Source organism: Plectrocnemia conspersa, unplaced genomic scaffold (genome assembly GCF_051122295.1).
Source record: "Plectrocnemia conspersa isolate PC_06_02 unplaced genomic scaffold, ASM5112229v1 ptg000012l, whole genome shotgun sequence".
Taxonomy (NCBI): Eukaryota; Metazoa; Arthropoda; class Insecta; order Trichoptera; family Polycentropodidae; genus Plectrocnemia; species Plectrocnemia conspersa.
This window is the reverse complement of record NW_028277176.1, coordinates 12,883,405-12,908,488: the sequence shown is the minus strand read 5'-3', so window position 1 is coordinate 12,908,488 and position 25,084 is coordinate 12,883,405. Positions and strand designations below refer to the sequence as shown.

Here is a 25,084-nt window from a genome sequence, read left to right as displayed (position 1 = left end):
ATAACCGAGCAAACTCTAGTGGTCCTCAAACATTTCCTTTTTTATAGATATCATTTATCTTGAATGGTTTTGGGCGTTTAATCAGTCACACAGTTACTCTGTAAGGGTCTATGCATCTATCTTCTAACATACAATCCGTTTATATGTATACAGGGTGGTAAAAAAGTGAATTATTTTATCGTACATGAATTAACATTTATTGTATAGAAAAATATATGCAATACGATGAATTATTATATAATCGAGCACTGAAAATTGGCTAAATTCAGCTTTAATTGAAGGATGAATGTGATATAATGTGTAAAAATATAATTTGATTATCTTGAGATGTAATTTATTTTATATTTATTAAAATTTTGCTAATGTATATTTATAGGGGCTAAAGTTATATTGAACGGTTTATGAGATTCGATTTATATGGGCTAATATTTAAGCTAGGCATTTAAATACATATTTAAATTTTATATTTAGTAATTAGACTTCTATTCAGGCTCATCTCAAAGAAAGTATTTGTGCTTAATTATATTTGAGTCATCGTTATATACACCAAACGTATTTTTGTGTCCTTATATGTTCTCTTTATATACATATAATACATATGCATGTAACTTAACTAACGTATAGCTATAGGATGTTTTTTTCACGGTGGTATGATTTTAGGGACGATGTTCATATGGGTATTTCTTTCTATATATGTACACGTCTGTGATCGCACGGAAGAGCAAATACGATTCAGGCATTCCCTTTGCAAAGTGCTTATTGAATTATTGACTTTTTATTAGATCGAAATTTATGGTGCGATAGTTGGCATTATTTGCATTCGCGGCACACGTCACCGACGATTCGGGTTTTAAGTGATTGACGTTAATTGAATCGGGAACCGAACGTGCGTTCGCGTTTTTGGGGTAAAAAGCTTTTAGTGTTTTTTATCCAGTTTTAAACTAAAATGTATCGGGGATGCTGCGGAACGACGAAAAAGTTTAAGAGTCGTTATTTTTTGGGATTTGGGGTGGCAGTTTGTTAAACGTTTATTTATGCTGATAGATAGAAAGGTCGGTTATGTTGGGTTTGGGTTAAATTGGATTCCAGTCAGACTCATATGTCTAATTCATTGATGATATTAGATACCCAATATCCTAAGATAATAATTTGATGATCGTGATAATAATAATTACTTAACAAAGTATGTGTTTAAACACAGTCATGTGCATTGTTAAACATAATGCTTCGTTCTTGATGTATTATTAAAATTGGTTAAAAATATATTATTTTTATAGAATTGTATTAGAGCTGTTATTATAGTTGTAAATTCAATGTACATTAAATTGAAAACGTATTATTATAATATTAAAAACACTAAATATATGTACCTGTAGTTATTAAGATTTAATCATACTAATAAAATTGAAAATAATAATTTTCCGAATATAACCAAATAGGCTTATATCTTATATTGTATATAATATTAAGATAATGCTACTCAAATAAATTAAAAGCTTCTGATATATATGTCAACGAGTAAGATTAAATAAAAAATAATGTTAAAAATAAACTTTGCATTAGTATATATTATATATAGATAAGATTTTGTTCAAAAATAAAATGTCCCTTTCGCCCCTTTGTTTAGTTTTAATAATGTTGCATGTGAAGATAATATTTGTGTTAATCAAGAGTTAACTTTGTTTGACCCTTTTTTGATCAGAGTAAAAATAATTTCCGGAGCTTTATGAAACTTAATTATTATTAGGTTAGAACATAATTACGGTTGTTTTATTTTATTATAAATTTATTTAGTTTTAATTCAGTAAAATACATTAAAATCATGTTTAAATATTAATTTTATTAAAAATAAGAAAGCAAGGAAAAACTTAATTAAAACGTAATCGATAACTTTAATGAACAAATTGATTTATGATATCTGCGATAAAATTCAGATCATTATTAACAAATAGAGGTGGCGTCAATTAAAAAAACTGCTACATGCAGATAATTCATTATGAAAAATATACTAAATATTCAGAAATTCCACTAGTAACACCTGAAAATAACACGAGCACATTTATTGTGATTAAAAAAAATTGTATTTAAAAAATTACAACGCATTAAATGTTAGATTTTTATATTGGATCTTAACTATGTCAGGATTGTACCTGTTTTTGTAAACATTTGCTCATTAGCGGTTAATGTTGGCTTAATATTTAAGAATATTTATGTTTCTGTAATATATATTTCTTACATTAGCCAAATATATAAAATATATTTTTGGATTATTTGGATAAACTGCATTTTTGGTTTTCACTGATGATAAAATCTTTGTAATTCAGAAGTTGATAAATTTCTTGTTAAGTCAAGTAGTGTTTTTCTACACTAGAATCGAAATACTAAAAAGTATTTGGAATTCCATTATTAATATATAGACCTATAAACCTTGTCATGTTATTTTAATAATACATTAAATTTGTGCAATATTTCAATACAAACTACTACACATATATATTTGAATAGCTAATGAAATATTCGAGTATCGAATATTCATGATGGAATCTCTAATCTGTAGGTGCTTCGGCGAGAGAGTATGATGGTTGCTTGAGCAAGTTTCATCCCTTGTTCAGGTTAGATTGCACGATTTGACCTTTGACATACGGTTGAGCGTTGTCATGTGCTGTATTGCAGTCCATTTTTTCGATGTAGTATGCCGAATATAAAGGTTATAATTAAACGCAATTAAAAACACTTATATATAGACATATTATAAATTAAATAAAATCTATGAAAAAAATTTATACTGCCAGAAAAAAATGATAAATGTAAAAAATTACACGCTGCATGAATATATAAGTATTTTTATTATATTTTAATTTTCTTATACGTCATGAAAAAATATATATTATTATTTAATCAAAATTAGAAATGCGCAATATATGTATATATATATTTTATTTTATTTTAAATTGATATACCGACGTGAAAAAATATATAATTTTATAATAAATTCATTTTTATTTTTTGCTCAAACTATTTAAACCATTTATATTTAAAATGCTTTTAATATATTGCTACTATAATATTTTTAATCTTAAATTTTCCGAAATGTAATCCTCACCCGATTTTAAAAGCGCCTTTGTGTAAAAAATCTTTGTGGTTGGTGCTAAATATAAAAAATGATTCAGTGGGTAATTGTTTTCAGCCTGTGAAATATTTCTCCGACAAAAGAAATTCGATCCTTTTGTCGCATCGCGACGAAAGACGAATGTCAAAACCTATGTGTCCGACGCGGGTCTTTGTCCTTAAAACAAACAAAAGTTCTCATAACATTGACTAGTGTAGGGTCACCATTTGATTATCGAATGTCGTTGCGGTGGGTGATAAAATATATGCTCGCTGACGTTAAAATGTCAAAGCAATTATTTAAGAAAAAAATGTCTTTGATTTATCAATGTTGTAAATTAAAATTGAAATTGTAATTTAAAATTAAAAATATTCAAAAAAATAATGCGGTAATAAAAAAAATTAATTAAATGTAAAATTTACAAATTAGTAAAAAATACTAAGCTGCATCGAGGCACGTAAATCTTTGTGGGCAGCAATTTATTTTTTTTCATTAAAGTTACTGAACTAACACAGTTTATGTTAGGCAATTCAATCGAAAATCCGATTTTTTTATGTTATGCTTTAGGTGGGATTGTTAGTTTTGCTTTTTGAACTATTTTGGCAATTTTTTTAGTCATATGCCTAATGTATATATAGGCAATCAATAGAATATGACTATTTTACTGGATAAAATATTTTTATTTTTAAAAATCAATAATCTAGGGTCTTTCTATGGATTTTTGATAAGGCAAAAACATATACATGTCTATTTTAACTAATCTAACATTTCAAGTGTAAGCATATAATCATTAAAATTCGTTAAACTATGTTCATAATTTATGAATTAGAAAAAACTAATTTGGAAATTACAACTTGTATGCTAATAATTATGAAAGTAATAGGAATTAATATACTACTAAATTGATTTATTTTACATTAAATGTATTATATTTCCTGCTTATAAAACCAAACACTAATTTACGAAAATTTTTTTTAAAAACACTGATAAAATTTAAAGAAAAATAAAATACAATAATATATAAAAATGCTTATATATATGTCATTAATTGGTACTTGTTTTAAAATTTTATTTTTAACTTTTTTTGCCAATATTTTAATTGTTGCCGTTTAATAATAGGTCTAAAATGTAATCGAGAGCCTACATTTTATTAATATTTTTAAATCGATATGAAATATCATCAAATGTTGACAATAAATCACGTTTTTCTATTGAAAATAAAATCACTGCTTGAATTCATTAAGTGCATTTGTACAAAAAATTTCGCTACAAATGCAGTATTAAAAAACTCATAAAAAATAAGTTTTCATATATTTTCCATAAAAATCTGTCGAATAACTATTAACCCTTTGGCTACCAAAATCCGATATATCGGCTTTCGCTACACTAGCGAGAACTGCCTGATCCGACGGCTCCGAAATCGTAGTATCCAATACATTTTCAACCGTCTGTAGGGTAATTGCTTCAAGGGCTTCTAAAATTTTTTCAAATATATGTTATAAATATATTATAATCATTATTTTTTTAATATTTCATTATTATTTATATATATATATATATATATATATATATATATATATATATATATATATATATATATATATATATATATATATATATATATATATATATATATATATATATATATATATATATATTTATATATATATATCCATATATTCAACAGTCTGTAGGGTATTTTTACTTAAACCATTATTTAAAAATATCATATTTTATTATTTTACGAAAAGTTTTATTTACATTTTAAAAATAAATAACATAATATATACCATTGTTATCGATTCCTGGTCGGAGTTCGGCCGCTCAGATCTCGTAATTTTTAATACGTCATGCGATAATGACTCTTATTACAGCGCAAATAAGAACTAAAATAACACACAATCGCATATTCATCATTAATGAGGTCAAGTTCACTGCAGACAGCGTCGCACGCCGCGACAGCATGTTTACAAACTAAAATACACATTTTGACTTTTTAATTATATATTAAAAAGTCCCGGCATTTCTGGAATATTTTTCCAAAAAGGCCCGGCATCCAAAAGGGTTAAAGCTAATTAAATATCGTGAAGTTTTCTTACATAAAATCGTATTTTAAAAAACCCACAGCTAATACATTTATATGGTTTAGCTCTTTGTCGTTTTTAAAGGTGTCCAAGAAGTCTATTATTTAGTTCATAGCTTTTGGTTCAGGCGCTCTCATACATTTTTTGCCATAAAATATTTTTAGTCACGATAGCACCTTGCTATATCGTTTCTTTATAATTTTTTATAAAATAATATTTTCAGCTAATATTTAAAAAAAAATTAAAGGAAATATTCACTCATAGGGTTGTTTTAAAAAAATACTTCCACACTTCTTCAACATTTGTTTTCCATTTTTCATTATGATTGTTGGTCATCTATAATGTGTTTAAAAATAATTTCAATAATTATATTTATTATCAGCATAAACATTTTGTTATTCTTTGCTTTTGTATGTTACAAATATTCATAGAATTCATCTTTGACACAGCAAACATATTTAAAATATGGAGCTCACCTGGTGTCTTGTTTTTTGATCGATCTGTTGTAAAATGTATTTTATAACATCAAATTATTTAATAATAGGATAAATAAATATTTAATTCAACTATTTTCAGACAAAATAATTTGATTTAGAATCTTCTTATTGCTTAATTTTGCTCATCGTTAGCTTTCGTTACTTTACACAAGGCTAGAGCTGCCCATCAAATTTTATCAAGCGCCCACAGGGAATCTGTATAGAGTGCACTTTGGGAATCTATAATTTAATATAAGGTTATCAAGGTCATTCTGTTCTACGGCGACTAAGTGATTTTATTTATTTATTTATATATAATATAATTTTTTAATATCAGATTTGCCATCAAAAAACTGCGATTTTTAAATACCGTTTCATGACAATAATTTTTTTTTATTAAAAAATATTTACATATCTCAACATATTAAAACAAATCGGTGCTTAGTTTTTTTTAATGTGTAAAAATTTAGCACTGGTTCTTGTAATACAAATATTTGTTTTATAAAATATATATTTTATCAAAAAATGTGAGCATTTTCGTACGTTAACATTTCAATGTTGAGTCCTAGAATTCCCATTAAATATTTTTTTCGTAGTGTAGTGTCACATTTAATAACCTTTTGTCATGGGCGAAAGAATAGCTAGTGCCGGCTCTGTTCATTCGTGTAATCACTTGCCCGTCTTGTGGTTTAGCACTTCTATCGAGGTTCACGTCCTACATATAAACACGTATATATACTTTCTAATATAAATGTCTTTGGAGAATGATATATTGTACTGCAATATATGTACATAAATATAAAAATAATAAGTTCGTGTATAATACAAATCTCATATGCTGTCAATAGTTATGACAGCTAAAAACAAAACATTCCTAACGGTTAAATGTAGTTTTTATGTCCGAAAGCACATGTGTAATTTTCCTTCATATTAATATAAAATATACCTAGATATTTTATTAAATAAAAAATAATAGTGCTAAATTTCACATTACATATGTTTTTGGTTTGTGTTAATTATATTTTTAGAACATTATATTTATTTTCAATATATCATATAAGTCTGATGCATGTCACTTATTCCTGCTTTAAATCCAAACACCCTTAGGTCATTTGACTATTTTTATTACAATAAGATCTATGCTGTAAATAAAAACAAATTGCGATGGATTTCAGCAGGAGTTTCTCCTGTGCACTGAGTATTTGGATCACTGAACAAGTCTCGCAATTAGCGAGATTAGAAATTAGGATTAGAGACTATAGAAACAACGTTGCTGCGACTGCTGACTACTAATATAATATTTGCCTTGCTCCTAAGCCCTATTGAAATTAGAGGTGTTTTCAACTGAATAATAATATCGCTTTTATAGTAACCATCATTACTATACATAGCCATGCATAAAAATATTTAGTAAAAAAATTGCAGTTTATTCGACAGTCGACGCTGGTAAAAAGTATATTTTGAGAATAAATTAAATTTTTACTTTGTCCAGTTAATTAGACCGTATTTTCTCAGTTAATTCTGTGAGTAGATTTCTACTATTTTTAATTTCAACATTTTATATTTAACAGAGAAATATATATTTAAACACAACTAGCTTGTATTGTATTTAATAATATTTTATTCGAAATTTTATTTCATTTTAGTTGAAACGATGATGTAATATTTGTGGTTATAGTTTTTCGTCGAAAATTTGTCTAGTTAAAAGGATTAATAGTAAACGTACAATCGCAAACAATAAAATTTAAATCCGTTCACTGTTTTCGACGCCAAACAAACACTCGACGTTACGAATTTATTGAATCCGTTATTTAATTACCAACTCTAAACGTCTATTGTCAATATACAACTTGCAGGTACAATTACACTAATTCTGTCTCATTCTCGATAATTTCTGTCCTGGCGATTTATTGCGTGGATTAAAGGCCTCCAAAATAATGAAGATTTGTTGAACGAATATCGTCGGATTAACTGCAAACATTTCGTCGGTTTTAATTTCGTTTAGTAAACGCGTGTTTTAATCACGCCTGAAGAATCAATTCCAATTACTTAAGTACGAGTTAACGAGCGAACGAAATGAACAATCGCCTCAAACGTAAAATTCAAGCCACTTCCTCGTTCCTTTTTAGAATCCTTTATATCTTACTAATACTCGCATTTCAATGTTTTTACCCGGCCTTTGATTCTAAGTTCCTATGCCACATTAAACGTTAAGAGATTTAATATACTAAATAATAAATAAATATATAGATACATTGAGACTTTAAGAAGCTTCTATTTTAGAAAGCAATAAATTAAATAAATACAACTTATTTTAAATCAATTTTTAAAGACTTGTTAACAAACATAGCATTTCTTTTTTAGACAAAACTGAAATTAAACTAAATATTATATTTCAATTTAATCAAAACATTCATACAGAGTAGTTAATCACTCTTAATCACACATAAGTAGCGGAAAACTACCCCTTTGTGTGATAAGGATGCGCAATAGGCAATGCCTTCTATCATGCGCAAAAATCATTGTTAAATTTACCGCATTTCTTAATGATTGCCGAAAGTACCCAACTGTAAAATTCACTTAATAGGTGTGATACAATAGAAGCGATGTATTTTTTTGTTGAATACTATGAACTGAAATAGCTCATTATTAGAGATTTTTAAAAACATAAAATGTACGACTTAGCTCGATTGTAAATAATCATCACAGGCTCAAGCCTTACCAGTGGCACTCGAATTTTAATTTATAAAATTGCGCTATCATTAAAATAAAATAGCCCTAGCTGTTATGACATTTATTGATTATAAATTGTATTTTACAAATTAATTTAAAATTAATAATCATGATCTTAAATTCGATTGTCGTTTTAAGAGTCCATTTAAATCTATTTTTGGTCAAAATGTCTTAAAACCATTTAATTTCACTTAAATCAACAAAATTTAAAGCAAATATTTTTGTTAATTATATTCACCTAAAACAATCACTTATAATAAATAAAATATATTATTACTTATATTTTATAAATTTAATATAATATAATAAAATAGTATTAGCATTAGGGTTGTTTTAAATTTATTTGTATAAAAATCATGATAAATTTGTCATAAGTTTAAAAAATCGCTTACTGATACAATAAACATTAAATGATACAAATCATATAATATTTGATAAAAAAACGTATAAAAATTAATTTAAGTATATATTTTCTTTTAAGATAGCAATCCCAAGAGATTAAGTAAAATTTTCGTAATAAAAATATCCTCTACAATTTGATTTATTTCCTAGAAAACTTTGCAATTTCGCATGATTTATGACGTAAACCCAAAAACCCTTAAGCTTTTACGATGATATTCATGATAAATATAAGGGTTTTGATATACTGAAATATTGTTATGGTAGTATTTTTCAATCGTCCCTGGAGAGTAGTTTAATCGGTACTGTGGAATCTACACGACTTTAATCTTAATATTTTCAACGTATATTCTATCTTTATTCAGCCAATAAATATATATATTTTTTATATTATAAATGTTAACATCTAATAAATAAAAGTATTCTTAGAAAATTCTTTTTAATATCTAAATACATAATAATACATTTATAATATATTGCAATGAAGATATTCGTTTGAGAAATTAATTGCCGACACAATTAGCCCAAAATCAGTTTCCCCGTCGGAAGCTCGCTTGTTCATTAAAATTAATTATTTTTATTAATTATGTTCGTAAATACGAACATATATAGAAGAGGTATTAAATATGACATTAATTATTTACGGATCGTCTAGCTCGTAAAAATGTAATACGATAAGAGGATTTCCGGCGCCTAATCGTGATTTAACGTATTATACTCGTAGATAGGAAGTCAAAATACGATTATCAAATTAACTTAATATACATAAATTAAATTAATTAAATATGAAAAGGTTGAATGATCAGTATTTTTTCATGCATAAACTAATCTAAACGTTGCAATGGATTTGGAAAGTTTGTATGTTGCGTAGTTTAACAATTAATTATGTGTCTGTTTAATGCTCCCCGACAATTTATTAAAAGGATATTATAAAAAAGCATCATTTTCCTTACAGTTAAAAGGATCCATTAATCATTTAATTAATCCAGCAGGAATAATTAGGGATAAAGTTATTGTGTTCAGAATATTTCACGCGCGTAATATGAGTATTCATAGTAGCTTAGCGTATTAGTACGAGACGTATAAGTAATAATATACCGTTAACTGAAAAAGTATTATATAATAGAAAAGTGACCGAAGAATAATTATTAAAGAGATTTTTCTAAAAAATAATTCTCCACGGATTAATCGATCATATGTTCAATACATAATTATAATTATAAATGGATTTGGGACGAAAATATAACTGAATATATGTTTTTGGCGAACGTATTCAATTTATAAAGCTTTCATAAATTAAATTTTAATTATCACAACTATTACCTGATTGAATTTTTAAAAAAATATTTAATTAAACTAAATATAGGATAATTTCAACTAGTTAATATTCTGAAAATAATCTTTATATTTTGTCCTTAATGTAATGACGGTATATCTCGATATGCAAGTAAGAATATTATCCCTGCAAAGGGTGCATGTATGTTAAAAAGTGTTTTTAAGTTAAATATAATATTTTATCCTTCAGATTTTTTAATTAGACTTTTTAACGTAGTTTATTTGCTAATTAACACAGATGAAATATTTACAACGTATTTTATTCAAAAGTTGCACGGAGATCATATTATAACAACAGTATTCAGAAAACTAAAAAACATAATAAATGACCGAAAGTGTGAAACACGTTTGAATATATTGAAATCACTATAATACTCAATAAGTACAGAATATTTTTTAATATATACATACATTTATACATATGTATTCTTGTATCTACGTGTGACGTTATCATTATCGACTGCTAATTTAAAAGGTAAATTCATTTTATTATTCAAAGCGTTTTCGTTATGTTACAAGTCAGTTTGTTTTACTTTAGTGCAAAAGTTTACGAATGCGATTAAATGTTTTATTAGAGGCATGCTAAATCAACAATTTGATAAAATATTATTTACTACATACACATATATTTCTCCATGGAATTTATAAAAAGTAAAATATAATGCAGTACCCTACATAAAACTTAAATTTTGACAATTACATCTACATCAATTATATGCAGCTTTAAAAATGATTCTATCAAGTGGCTAATTATTTATTTATATATTTTAACACAAAGATTATACTAAAACCATATGATTTTAGAACATTTATAAAATTCAGTCAAACAAGTATTTTTGATAAATTTATAAATATTAAAATAAAGAAATTTTTGTGTTAGTAGTTTTATACAACACTTTTCCCAAATTTTGTTATTAAGAAATAATTATATATCATACTGATCTAGTAGAAGTTCAATTCAATTTAATGACTGAGTTGTTTTGTAACTTTAATATTTTTTTTTGCTTAATAAAAACATGTTTTTCTGGGTATAATGATTGTGGTATGAAAGTGATTCGTATTCTTACTTTTACGATTGATTTGGATGAAATTATTAAGAGATAGCTTTAGTATTAAGCCTCTAGAAAATAGCGTCCGTTATTTTTCTTTCCTCAAAATTTATAGGCCATTCTTGCCTTTAAATCTGAATGTGTTTACTTGTATAGAATGTGTATTTATGTAATGTGGGAGACGTAATAAATGTGTATTCCGCGTGCGGACTTAGTTGTCCATAACCTTTTTCTGCCTAAGGACAATGGCAGGCGTAGTCATTAACTTTGCCCAGCTGTTCCAGAGCTGGGCACATTATATACAACTTCGGACCAAATGGAATATAAAAAGTCTATTTTTTGTTACCGCGTTAAGTTTTACGACCGTCCCCCTGGACAAGATGATGAATTTTACATGCAAATTTGGCCGATACAGAGCAACCAAAAAAAGAATGCGGTCTTATTTTAATAGAGCTTATCTGCGGCTGTTTTTTATGATAATAAACCGACATTTATGCGTTTGTCACAATAATGCCACTTTTTTATTAAGTCATTAACAAAAAAATAAAATTTGGATGTTAATTAGAACAAATTAGATAATAATGAAAGTGTATCGACTAAAGATATTTATGCAATAAAATAAAAATGCAAGAAAAGGGTAGTCTTAATTTACTGTTACTCTTACTTAAAAATAATTCTCATTCGGGTCTACGATTTTTTTGTTCTGAGCAAATATCTTTTTTTTTAATAAAGTTTATGTATACAATTTAATTAGTGTAAGAGTAATATTAAACAACTTTTTAATTATATATACAGCATATATAACCGTAACTTGTTTTTTTTATTTATTTTGATTTTCATAGATAAAAAAATAGCAAAAATATTTAAATTTTCAGTTTTTAAGGGTGTGACTTTTCAATAAATTATTTTTCTAAAGATATAATAATAATCACACATTTATATAGAAATGTATGTTGATGAGTCGAAATGACAGGTCTTGAAAATCGGTCTTTGTTAGAGTCTCGAGTTTAATTATCGTCGGCTGTGATCTGTAGTGCAGCGGGGATCTGTTTTGATATGTATTTGATGAAACTGGATTATCTGCTGATGTGTATAATACTACTTTGCTTCTTTCTCTTTGTCTGTTTGCCCATCTGTGGCCAAGTATCACATACTATATAATTCTGATTCAAAACAGCTCTGAAGAATAGCAGATTAGGTTGTTTGTTGGCCAATTGCATCGATTTTTTAACACACCTACGAAATATGCTTACGCTTCAAAAGTTAAACTGTTAGATGACCACTTTCGGCAATCGTTATTAAGATGTAGAAATAACAATAGTCCTTTTGCGCAGAGTAGAACACGTATTGTCTATTGCGCATCCTTTCCCAACAAAGAGTAATTTTTCCAAGTGCTTACGCTTGATTAACGCCTTGGGACTAGATATTCAAAATATTTGTCTGATTCGTATTCGAATATCAATAAATAAATGTCAAAATATTTGAATATATATTCGTATATTTTAAAGGACGAAAAATAAATTTTATGCAATCATTTCTTTATTAAAAAAACGTCTAAATATGATCAAAATATTTTTTTTATTTACTAAAATAAATACTTTAAAATGTCAGCAGCGCGTTATACAGCTTGTCTTGATTTTCTGTTTGTTCCTTAAAATAATCTAATTAAAAAAATATGTTTTATGTATTTTTTTAAGTTGGCGAATATTTTTTCGCCACTAAGGTGATAGTGCTATGTAGCTCTTACTGTAAGTCTGATGGTTAAAGAACTTCTTCAAATTCTGAATTTTCTGAACTTTCATTTTTGTATGGTTATAATATTTTATCCAGTAGCTCTTGCGCAAATAAAAGGACTTTTCATTATTAAAAATTATCATTATTGTAATAATAAAAAAATATTTCAGGTATAAAAATAGCTACAAAAGATCATTTTTGTAGTATATAAAATTTCCTGATATATTTATATTTTCGGCAGTTAAAAATGTTTTTTACATGTAAATATCAAACTATACACTGATTTGCAAATATGTGTATTTTTTTATTACCGATAATTGTTTTTTTAACTCTTTATTTTGTAGAAGATTGAACAGCATAAATTAAATAGGTCGTATTATTTGGCTGTACTTTACTGGAATATATTTTTCGACTAAAAATTCTATTAACTAAAATTTATACAGTTTTCTAAATTACTTTTAAAATAAAACGAATCGAAAAAATCTGTATTTTAGAGTAAATATAGGTAAAGTAGGCAATAAATAATAATTACGAAAATATTTACTTTCAAAATAATGATGTATGAGACGAAAATTTTTATCAATATGCTGACATTGATTTTTGAGTTACTAAATACATAAATGAAGTTAAATTTTACCCTAATTTTTCCGGCCATATTTGTTATTATATCAAGTTATTTGTTATTTTATCAAATGTGTTTGTATTAGTTGTGAAAGTGGAGCAAGATATTAAAAAAATGGTTTTGGTAAACATTTACACGTATACACGTAATTATTTTTTTCACTAGTTTCTTTGACGTTTGTTGGTGTTTTAATTTATCGCCAGACTCGTTCCGACTTCTCATCGATTAACATGGAGGTTGAGGAAAAAATGTTGACCTGAATTCGGCAGGTCTTAAATGGAGCAGCTGGTACTCAAATGGAAACCTCTAGATGCAGCGCTAGTAGGAGAAAGGAAGAGACCGAGAAAGATGCTTGAAATGTGCTTCGGTGGTGGGAAAAAAGAAAGAAAAGATTTTCCCTCAGTCGAGTTTCCATTGACAGGGTAGTTTTATCCTGTCGCTGCACGTACAAGGCATCCTGGAAAATCCGGGTATAAGTCGCGCATTCAAAGTGTGACACTAGTTGGATATAAGCGACTAGTTAACTATATTATACGGTATAAAATATATATAAAAATATACGTCGGTTCTATTTTCCGTGTGTGTGTATGTGAGTAGCTTACTCGGCTCGTTGTGTTTAAAATTATGAAAAATCGAACAGGAAAGTATCAGTTCACAGCATAGACTCAAAACACAGGAAGTCCGTGTTTCAAGTTTCAGAGACTCTCACTAAATTCCGATTTATTTTGTGAAATATGATACGAAGTTGTTATAAATTGTTATTTATATTTTGAAAAGTGAAAATGTTTTTCGTTAAAAATTTCGTTCATTTAAAAATAGATTTTGTGAAACTTATAATTTAATATATATTCTTTCCTCTACTTCTTTGGATTAAATCATTATCTTCCTCTTGAAAATTATTTCCAATTCATTTATTAAGAGACCGTCTTTCAAACACAATTTGGTAATAAATTATCTTTTTTCGAACTCTCTTTGCTTATTTTTACGTAAATATAATTATCAGAGTTTTATTTTATTTATGGCTAAGAACGAAAAATGGCAACAAATTGTCTTATTTAAATCCGATCGAGATTTTTGTCTTTCTAAATCACACACCAATTTTCCCATTTGTAGAATACAAACAAACGGTGTTATTTTTTAATCATAAATATATTGCGTAAAAATAAAATTCGTTGACTGCGTAACGAGAAAATGTAGCAAATTTACAACACATTTTGTCATTGCCAACACAGATCTCTTGAGAGACTAATGGGCTCAATTTAGAGAAAAAAATACACACTTTACTCGTTGTACTCATTTGGAAAAATGTAAAGCGCTGCTTGTTGGGGACCTTTTTTTGTTTGTTAAATAAATTATAACTTTTATGAAAAGCACGCATCAAAAACTCTCAAAAGCTTTGAATTGAAATTATTGTATTTATATAGCAGGGTCGGTGCTTGAGTTTTTGTTTATGGGAAGTTGTAGGCAACATGTATAAGCCAAGTGCTAAGTGCTTATTAATTAAAATAAATTTTATACAAATAAAGTCCAGATACCCAATAGAGAATGCAAATAGAAGTCATTGTTAATTACATCACGTGACGTCAATAGTTACTTGATCTACCAAAATAAAAAATCAGTCTCTCTTTCTTTAAATCCAAATCCATATTTATTCATGTCAAAAAGCTATCTGAATAAACGTACTAAAAAAATCTAATGTTTTTCTAGCTTGTTATATGTTTAATTGGAGTTAATAATTTGATGCACTTCTAAATGGAGCAGATCAATTTGCATTGAACTGCAAAACCATTGAAAGTGCAAATCGATGTATCTATTATATATCATTGCCAATATATTCGTTCACCTCACTTACCAACGATGTTCACATGCACACAGAAAATTGCTTCAGAAAATCAATGAACGGAAACGTAGTATTCCATTTGACACGGACTGCTTTCTTGTTTAATTTATGTCGAATCGTATTTGTCTATATATGATTTATGTGTATATGTATAATACAATGCATAAACCACGTTAACGTTACCCATTTTCACGGTTGAGCACCAGAGCTTCCTGCGCCACAAATCTCGGTCTCATGTGTAGATTGTAACTGAAAGTACATGTATAGGAAGAACAATACATTCCAAGGTCCAAGCGGAAGTTGTAACGTGAACAAAGGACGCTGTGCATACACACATAAAGCGTTCTTTAAGGTAATCCTGCAAGACAATTTCCTGGATGTTCTAGTTGGACTTTATGACAGTTTAAGCTAACGGTCATACGCTTGCTTCGAAGTGAGCTCCATTTATCTGCCACCATTAAGTTTCTAAAAACATATAAACACTAACAACTTTATATTTAACCCAAATCTTCTACTGTTGTTAAGCAGTATTTCAATATTGATAAAGAGAGTAAAAATATTATTTTAACTTAAAATGATCGTTATACAGTTTTTAAAAAAAACGTTGACTACTTATCAATATATGGAAACATAATCTTGCATTTAATTAACTTGTGTGAATCTATTTGAATATTTAGAATAAACATAATTGTGAAAGATGGAAGACAATTTGTCAACTGTTTTGCTCATAAATATGATTAAACGTTTAATTACAGAAGCGGTCAAAATTATCATAGAATGCTGCCATAAAACACAAATATAACTTTTGGCAAGATTTATCTACTTTTTAGAGGCTCTCTAAATGTATTTCACACAAATCATACAAAAGTTTTCCATATGGTATTTTTGACGTGTGCGTGAAATATTATAGTTTTAAAATACACTCTAGTTATAATATTTAATGTTTTAGTTATTTTTTTTATAATAAATCGATCAAGTTTGAAGGTGAATTGACGTATAAAAAAATTATATTTTTATGACCAACATAAACGTATAATATAGTATTTTAACAATTTATTTATCGAACCTTTCATTAGTTTTTATAATATAAAATTTTAAACGAGTTTATAAGATTTAGAAAATGCGTTGGCCAGAATTTCAGCTATTTTATCCTAATCTGTAATAGCTATGATGATTTCAGTTGTTATTATATCGTTGTGAAGAAATATGCAGCTTATACAACTTCCTTGATTCTGATAAATTCGACTAAACCTCTAAGAATAGCTCGTTATTTTTAGATAGATTTATATACGTGAACATACCTTTTTTAACATCAATGTTATATTATAACACAATATTATATTAGATAAAATATTTTAATTAAGTAAATGGGCAGTTTATAGAAACACATATTAGTTTATGAAAATTAAGCACATCAATAACTAGCTATTAGTACTTAAAAATTTAGTCATTTTTTTCACAAGCTAGCCTTTCCTAAAGCCAAAAAAATTTCAAGCAAAACCGCAGCTCTAAAAAGTTCTACAAATTTTCGCTTTAGAGTCTAAAGCGAAAATTTGTAGAACTTTTTAGATATATATTGCTGATAAATAATAGATAAATATTGCTGATAATTAAAGTAAATTAACATTTAAATAAAACTTTACAAAGTATTTTTTCGTTTCTAGATCATAGAAAAGAGTCTAAAGTTTAGACTCTTTTCTATGATCTAGAAACGAAAAAATACTTTGTTAAGTTTTATTTAAATGTTAATTTACTTTAATTATCAGCAATATTTAAATTGTTTCGGTAAACCGTAATAATGAATTACAATTGTAAATTATAAAATATTTATTTTATTATTTTAGTTAGCATTTTATTATTTTACATTAGCTTACCGATTCCTTATCGTTAACTACAAACAAAATTTTATATCAGCGGGCTTAAAACAAATTAAAGATGTATTCTATGTCCTTGCAACGAATAATTTAACTGCTGAATCACAATATAAATTGATTAGTTTATAATTTGATATATGTATGTACAAGCAATATATTATAGGCGATATGCAAAATTAAATTACTATGTTATATGATACATACATAAATATGTGCAAAGATTATTTTTGTCAATAAATTATTTTAAAAAACGTCAATATACTGGAGAAAAGCAATAAAAGAGATAAAAAAGTATGTTTCTCGTTTCAATATAACATTTTAAGTCGTTAAAGACCAATATTATAAACTTTCAATTATTAAATCTTTTATTTGAATAAATTCTTAATGATTTATATAAATTCGTTCAGTTTTAAAAGACAGCGCTTTGGTCAATTCATACGGTATTTATTTATCCAATTTTTTTAACTTCACAAACTTATGAAGTAGAGATCCCTTAATATATTACGAGTGTTGGAACATTTGTTTGTGGATTATCTTCAATAATGGCTCTCAACTTTTATGCATTACCAACAAATGTCTTATTCACTGTTTATTTTGAAAGTTATTACCATTTGTATTAAATTCTTTGAACCAATTCGCTTGTTAAAGTTTGTTGTTATAGCTTTGTTGTATTGTAGCACTAAAATGTCCTATCTATGTATCCATATAGTTAGTGTAAACTTTTCCGTTTTTTATTATTCACATTAAAGCTATAAAAACTGTAATATCAGAATTGAACACATAAACTTTTGCCTATAGAATATAAAATTTATACAATTTTTTTTTTTAGTTTTGATAAAAACATTTTCGTATTATTTTTAAATCAACATCATTATCTTTTATTCTTACCGCAATTACAAAATAAAACAGTATTAAAAGAATCGTAGCTATTATCAGCAATAAACGTCAATACGGTATTGCAGTAGTGCTTTATTTTATTTTCTAATAAGTAAAACTCGTTTTACTACAAAAACGACGATTCTAAAATATGTTTAAGCAACATGTAGTGACTAAAAATATAAGTATAAATATACGTTCAAAATCAATTTAAGATTTCGCTCATACAAACAAACATATTATGCATATAAGACATAAACAGATTATATTTGGCCGATAAGAAAAATTTCATCGTCTGAAATGCAAAGATGAAAGCAAAATTTTTCTGTTTTCCTTGCCACAGGTATGTATATAAGTTGTGAAAGGGTTCACCCAACTTTGTTTATTGTTTTTTTATGCTACGCGTTTAGAATAAAAGATAGATTTTCACGTACTACGTGATTTGAAGTCGTATAGGAAGAAAACGATTTTTACAATAATATTCCTGTAAATAAACAAGTGTGCAAATATGTAAACATGCAAAATTGAAAATTGAGCACGTATATATTTTTTAATGGATTCCGAAATTTTGTACGCGTATAACATTAACGAATGTAGAAGAAAATGGCACATGAAAAATTCGCGTTACATAAACAAGTTGCGTAACACGAAAGCATATGGCGCTTTTGTATTTCCGTGTCATTATAAACGAACGTTGTGGTTTTTTACGACATGTATAGGCTTTATTGTTCAATTACGTTTTACCTAATTGTCGCAGTGGACCCTTTAAACCTGTTTGAAGCAGTAGCTGCCTACAAATTAACGACGGCTTAGGACAAAGAGAATAACGAGAAAAAAACATGTTACATCGCGCGAAAAAATATAAAATAAAAATATTTTTAATAGAGTCAAATTAAATGCACAAATCCTATCTTGTATTATAATTCAGTACGACTACTTATTTTTATTTTATAGTTTTAAAGCAATTTTTTCGACTAAATGTATTATCATTTTAAAAATTGCCTGTTCGTGAAAAATAAATTATGTAATATGTTAAAAATAGCGAATAAAAAAAGAAATTCCTCAAAATCTCACTCGCTAAAATCACACAAAAACATTGATAACATGTGAAGTGAAATAATATGCTATAATATCTATAATCTCATTGGGAATCATGTTTATTTAGTAATATGAAGCTTTGGTCTTAGCTATAAAAATAGCTGGGAGAAAATTGAATTCGTAAGCAATAAAACGGGGAAAATATTTTCTATACATCATAATAGTCATCATATACTATTGCGAATCTTTTTTAGAATCAGATTGTTATCTACTCTAAATAATATAAACATTATATATTTACACAACAAGTTTATTGGGTTGTTGTGTTCTTCAATACATTTAACATGACTTTAATTAAAACTATTTTTTGTTATTATTTCATTTATATTGTATTAAAGCACAAAAACTAAAATCTGATAATTGATAATTAATTAATAGAAAGAAGTAAAGACATGATTAATTTTACAAGGCTCTTAAGGCAATTAGTAACTCTTGTTTTTATAAAATGTTTATTTTAATATTATAGATACATTTACAAACAAACTATTATATACAATACATTTTAAAAATAAAATTTACCGTTAATAATTCCAAGTTTGTTGATATATTTACGTCGGTCGCTTATCGATTTTTTATCATAATATTTTGGATGGATACCACCAGCCATCTTCGGACGGATCACACCAGTGGCTCGTGTGATCCAGCCGAAATATCACGATAAAAAATCAATACGCGATCAACCTGATAACACATTAATAACATTTAATAACCGCGAAAACATATACCAATATGTATATATATATAATATTAAAATATACATTTCTATTGAAGTATAAAAAAACTTTTCTTGCTTGTTGGAGGGTATAATAATCTAGTAAAAATAAACAATTATACAATATAATAATCTAGTAAAAATATTGTGTTTAGTTTTGCGACTAAGGCCGGTTTCACACGTGCCGGATAGATTCGATCGGCACCGGGCCGGCGACGCCGTGTAGTGAGGGTGGTGTTGTATGAGCTAGTACTGACCATTTCAGACGTGCCGGACGAATCCATCCGGCGCCAGCCCGACGCTGCCCATACAACACTACCCGCACTACATGATGCCGGTCCGGTGCCGGGCAAATCCATCCGGCACGTATGAAACCGGCCTAAGCGTGACACGTAGTTAAAAGCAATATTTCGCTGAGACTTTTGATTAGTATATTTCTTGGCACACTTATTAAACTGGTTAATTAGTAAACTTATAAATTAATTTAAAATATATAGTTTGTAATTTTTAGCACGCAAAGTTTATTTTTACAGTAAATAGTTATCATTGCGAGAAAATATATTTGCAATGAAATGTTAAAAATACATACAAAGCCTATTTTAATGAATTCCGAAGATTTTATTTGTCTCATTTCAACATTTCACCAGCACTCAACGCTTTTAAATTGATAGCAGCTTTTATACCAATCAAAATAATAGGTTTTGCGGCTTGGAAAATCTCAGAAAGCTACCGCTTCTCTTCGTTTCACTTTGATATGGGATTATTGAAATTTTGACTAAGTGCTAGGAAAATAGCATAAAACGAGCTTCAAATTTTCATGTAACGTTCATAATACCATAAAACGGTGTTTCAACACTATTAATTTGAGCTAAATTCTATTGAGAAACGATTATAGTTAGCTACTTAAGTGAGTCTCACGGGTAGATACCCGATTAATGCTCCAGCAAAATATTAATATTCAAATTTACCCCTCGAGAATTGCACTAGAATCCATAGTTTATAAAACAAGCTCACATTCACTTAGCCATTGTTAACTAATTCAAATATAAACTAATAAATCCAAAGATAAAGTTTAATATTGAGTTAATATAGATTAAGGAACCCAAATTGCTCATTCATTGCATTTCGGATTCAATTACTGTGTACAGTCAGAGTCGATCCATTTTCAAACGTAAACGAACTCTATGCATAGCGATTTACCTTTATTTCAATTTAAGCAGCCGAGTAAACTGGTCACGTAGTAAAAATGAGCTAGGACGACTCATCAAAAGGGCAATAAAACCAGTTTCGAATCAGATAAATTCTCATCGGGGGGTGAAAATGTAGACATTTCGGCAGTCGTAAAACTAATGGAAATTTTAATTGTCTCCTGCGTTAATATAAATATTTTAACGTCGTAATTCACGTGCAAAGCAACACGTGAAGCAATTAACGCACGACTCGTTGGGTATAATGAAATTTGTATAAATATTTTCCCTAGTTTAATAAGTTTAGGGATATAATAATAAAGGTGGTTAGTTGATGTAATTGAAGGGTAGTTTTTTCCGATTAAGCGTCACTTCAATTTACTCTTCGAATCCTAATTGATTTATTGGAAATCTTATTTACTTACGTGGATGGGATAAAAATTTAATTACACGGAAAATTATATATATATATATATATATATATATATATATATATATATATATATATATATATATATATATATATATATATATATATATATATATATATATATATATATATATATATATATATATATATATATATATATATAAAATATATATATATAAAAATAATTTATTTACGTGATTTTCTCGCGTTGTTTTTTTGAATAAGTCCCTCTATATTTCGCCGGAGATTTTCCTAGCATCTTCAGGAGTTTTCACAATATTTATTTACTCGCGAAAATCTAAAAATCCATATATATATATATATATATATATATATATATATATATATATATATATATATATATATATATATATATATATATATATATATATATATATATATATATATATATATATATATATATATATATTTATTATTTATACAGGACATGACAATAAGTCGTGAACTATTTACATTTTTTATAAACATACGTATTTATTATTTAGTCATGAAGTACAACATCTTTAGAATATAAAAGTGATTGGGAAAGTACATATTTATTTTAGTATCGGCTTATGATACCTTTCTCTTTGTTTATGTTTCCACATATTCACCATAGACCTTAAGCATTCAGTAAAGGTGAAATAAGTTTCAAATATGCTAATCTTTTGATAACCATTTTATACCTTTTTACACTATGTAATAAATTCTAATATACGAGTCATACGAGATTGAAGTACATAGTTTCATACGTTTTTATTCGTGGAAGATTAAAGTAATTATTGTTAGTTAGAAGCAATATCTAGGTGTTATTTAAGGTATTTGAAATATGGCGGCGCCTCTCAATGAGTGTATCATTATTAATTTGCGATGTTTTTGTTAATTTAGCAGCAGAGTAGATCCACGTAAAAATAATACCCTGGAATGGCGATATTTGCCTGTTAAGTCAAATTTTATTAATTTGCAAATAATCTAAATATATTAAAATTAAACTGAAGATTGTCAGAAAAGAAAATGTGCAGCTTTATTATAATCAAAGAGTCGCTAAAATATGTTATTACAATCGTTTTTCTATTGCTGGCACAGTACTTTTGACAGGAGTCAAAAAAATTAATCATTGATTTTTAGGAACCCATATTAATTTTATTTCTATTGAGATTAGTAACTGTTTATCTTACCACAAATAATATAATAATATATATAAATATACAATAACGTTTTGTATTAGACGATTAGATTGGAAATATATTTTTATGTCAACGCCGCCGGATTAGCCAGCCCTGACTTTGGCTGTTACTTATAGGAACTACTTTATTTAAAAAGCAAGCCAAACATAACTCAGAATTCAGGCTAAAGTAAGAAGTTCAGATTTAAAACTTAGTTATTAGTCATAGAAAAAGACATCATGATAATGCATTTTGTTTTACGATGGACTTCAAAAGTTAATTAATAAAGTATATTATTTTTTATTAAAAAATTATATAAACTTTTACACCATTCAGTATAAATTAGTCTACGCTGTATAACGCATATTATATAATAAAATATTGATAAAATCAACAAATGAGGAAAAATATAAAGCACTCTCGTAAGTTAGCTTATAAATTTCTCTTGACTTGTGTTTTATGTTTTTGCTAAGTATTTTTTTATCCTTTTACATTGAGAAGCACTTGTGGTTCAATATTTTTAATATACAAACAAATATGTATTAAATTTTATTTGCACAGCTTATTAAACTATTTTATTAAAAATAATTTTTAATCTCTCTTTGTTTGAAGCTGTTTTTTTTAAATAAAATATATAGACGAACAAGCAAATTAAAAACAATAACATTTTTTAATAATTAAATACTTCATTTTTATTTTCAATGAATCGATTTAATATAAGTAAATAGAATAACATATTTTAAATTATTTGTATTTTGAACTGAAATTCATGCATATAATCAAGCAAAAGAAGGTAAATATGATATTCTGTTAAACCCGTGTATCTCTAACGATATTTGAATTTTATGAAGTTAATATGCAAAAGTTATTTTCACGTGCTGAAACGATTTTCTCGTGCCGCTACTGTTAACAGTACGCAAAGATAAAAGTAAATGTAGCTTAAAATGTAAGAGGAGATTGGGTATCGTTTGAACCATTCCCTTTTATATACCTATATATTATTTAAATATACGCTTTGATTTTTTATGTGCAAACATCTCTTTTATATTACAAAGGATTCTTTAAGAAACACATCTAAATTAATCTAAAACGTTATCATGATAAAATATAAAAAAAACTTAAGCGCACATTTATTTAATAATTTAATAATAGAAAATTATTTTAAAATGTTTTAATTTTTTAACAAAGTTACATTTAACAAAACAAAATGTTGTTCTAACAATTGGCTAAACATAGTGTTTAGAAATATCATTATCAATAAAATAATATTAAAAAATTAACTTTATTCTTTTAAGCTGTCTTTTGTACTTATTTTTGTAAGTAAAAATATTTGCAAAAATGATCTTCGTTTATGTGTCAGATGTGAAAGCTTAAATACTTTGCCGCTGTGGTTTATCCTCCTTCAGAATAAACAGCCAAAGGGCGGAATCAGAGGAAAATTCCAAAATACGACACGCCAGCGTTAACCAACCGTTGAAATTAAATTATGAATGCTCATAGCTGTGATATATGTATATAACTTATTTTTAATCATTTTCAACAAGCTATCTATACATTTTAACTACTTATACTGCTGGTTCATGAATATATAGCAATATTGATTTTAAACGTATTATAATATACTAATACAATATCCAAATAATCTATTTTGTATTAAAGAGGATATTTAAAAAATATAGATTTAAGCCTAAAAAACATTTATTTTGCGATTGCTTTATTTACTTATTTAAATATATGCAAATACCTGCATAAAAAAATACAATCTAACAAAATACACTACATAGTATAATAATATTTATAGTAACAATGATAATGTATTATATTATAAATAATAATGCCTAGACATATGGTTAAGCACTTTGATAGTTATGAGCTTATTGATGAATTGTCCAATATTAATGATCTTGCATGCGATATTACAAACAATACTTGGAAATACAAACGTAGGTAATTAGGTGACATACATAAAAGTTGTTCTAAAATATACATATTGTGTATATGCCCTACAAGCAGCTTCAATAAGTGTTTTTCCAAGTACACTTATCGATGCAACTCTTGTTGGAATTTAGAGGGAAATAACAATATAATAGATAATAGTCACATTTTAACATTAGGTTATATAGCAATTAGACTATAGAAGCTTATTTAATATTACTGAAAATTAGGTGATTATTCGAGGCATAGTACAGTGCCTTCGAGTATCTCAATTATTAGCCGTATCCCAAGACGAACTCCCACATCTTATATATATTTCATATTATCCGATTGAAACTTCAGTCCGCTTTTAATAGGGTCACTTCTGTGTGGTGAAGCACATATTTCATGTTCTTGCGCCAAAATAAATCATGGAATGACATTTT

The 25,084-nt window shown here is 26.9% G+C and overlaps 1 protein-coding gene across 3 annotated transcripts in view; it reads left to right on the top strand.

Moving 5' to 3' along the window:
• Positions 1-25,084, top strand: part of LOC148228257 (allatostatin-A receptor-like) — a 213,660-nt gene that overhangs the window by 64,142 nt on the left and 124,434 nt on the right. The gene's annotated exons all lie outside the window — the stretch shown is intronic.